General features: G+C 52.5%; 1 non-coding gene across 1 annotated transcript in view; it reads right to left on the bottom strand.

Moving 5' to 3' along the window:
* Positions 1-1,714: 1,714 nt before the first annotated feature.
* The window catches only part of LOC145678301 (5.8S ribosomal RNA), a 152-nt gene continuing 52 nt past the window's right edge, over positions 1,715-1,814 (bottom strand). The window contains exon 1 of the ribosomal RNA XR_014130352.1: positions 1,715-1,814. This exon is cut by the window's right edge and continues 52 nt beyond it. This is a non-coding gene — a ribosomal RNA (5.8S ribosomal RNA).

Here is a 1,814-nt window from a genome sequence, read left to right as displayed (position 1 = left end):
GGCCCGTGTTAGGCAACAGAGAGGCCGTTTCAACCCTTCCAAAGGAAAGGTCTCCATCTTCCCTCAGTCTCTATACAGAGACCTTTACTTTCATTACGCCTTTGGGTTTAGTAATTCCCAATGACTCGCGCACATGTTAGACTCCTTGGTCCGTGTTTCAAGACGGGTCGGATGGTCCATTAAACAGTACACGCCACAAACAGGAGATACGCCCGGTTCATAGAGTCTGCACCAACAGCATCGGACTACTAAAGTCTGGGACTAAGCCCGACGGCTAGCAAATCCAACACTTGTACAGACATGAAGGCGTTAAACGCGGGCAACTCCGTATTGTCATACCGTCGAACGCCAGCCGGGACACCAGGGGTTTGTAAGGGCAACGGGGACCCAGACAAGCTCCTCCCCGGGCCGTAGACCGGCATCCAACGAGTTGTGACGCCTCGAAAGACAGAAATGCGAGGGCCTATGTAGAGTCAGCTGCCTCTCCCAGGAGTCCCAACCCCCGAAGGAGTAAAAGATCAACCTGAAAGTGCGGTCTACACAGATCTCTCTGAATCTCTAATCCGGGGTTTCAGGTACCATCCGTTTACCCCCGAACGGTTTCACGTACTCTTGAACTCTCTCTTCAAAGTTCTTTTCAACTTTCCCTCACGGTACTTGTTCGCTATCGGTCTCGTGGTCATATTTAGCCTTAGATGGAGTTTACCACCCACTTAGGGCTGCACTTTCAAGCAACCCGACTCTGAGGAGAGGTCTTCCCGAGAACTGAAACGGTCGCACGGGCCTGGCACCCTCTATGGGCAGTGGCTCCATTCAAGAGAGACTTAGACACGCCTCAAGAACTCGGGAGAATCGACCCTCCCTAACACCACATTTCTCAACAGCCAACGACTGCGAGATTCGGTGCTGGGCTCTTCCCTGTTCGCTCGCCGTTACTAAGGGAATCCTTGTTAGTTTCTTTTCCTCCGCTTATTAATATGCTTAAATTAAGCGGGTAATCTCACCTAATCTGAGGTCGAGCGCCAAAAACACAGCGCGCCTGAAGGCTCGCGCACAACAGGACTTTTCAATTTACAAGATGTAGACCGCCAAGGTAAGTCAGGGGTCACCCCCTGACCCCTTGCCGGGCACCTCGTACTGAAGCTTATCCAGGAATAGAGGAAAATTGGAATACCAAGACTCAGAGGCCCAATTACCTTGTTCGCCAGCCAGCCTTGCGCCGGCCCAGGCTAGAGAATTGAACTCCAAAAACCCTCGTTCGGCCTGAATGCTTCGAGAGAGACTAATCTCATGTGTACAAAACTCAGAGGCCCAATTACCTTGTTCGCCAGCCAGCCTTGCGCCGGCCCAGGCTAGAGAATTGCATGGACACAAGACAGTCTCGTTCCCATCGAAAGGGGTTTGGCAAGGATGAAATCCAAGGACCAAGTTCCCCAATTCACTTAGGAACTTTCGTCGAGACAAAAACTGCCTCAACAGGCGGATGTAAACCACCAGCCTTTGCTGCTCATTTAAGACGACCGCTGTCGCGGAAGCCCAAGAACACACAGTTTCCATTCCCCGGACCCATGGTCACAAGAGGTTACCAACAAGAAAGCCAAGCCTTGCGCGAGACCCCTTGCCAGGCCCCTTGCACATGGCCACAGCATCACTACCGAAGTAGCGAGAGGCCGTGGGGTCATCCGAAAAACTTCCACCGCCAGGATAAAGTTACCGACCCTCAGACAGGTGTGACCCAGAAGAGATCCTGGGTCGCAATGTGCGTTCGAAACGTCGATGTTCGTGTGTCCTGCAGTTCACACTCTTTCGCGCAG

This window comes from Thermobia domestica, unplaced genomic scaffold (assembly GCF_964235325.1).
Source record: "Thermobia domestica unplaced genomic scaffold, izTheDome1.hap1.1 HAP1_SCAFFOLD_2350, whole genome shotgun sequence".
In the NCBI taxonomy this organism is placed as follows: Eukaryota; Metazoa; Arthropoda; class Insecta; order Zygentoma; family Lepismatidae; genus Thermobia; species Thermobia domestica.
The sequence above is the reverse complement of the archived record's forward strand: the minus strand, read 5'-3'. Positions and strand labels throughout refer to the sequence as shown.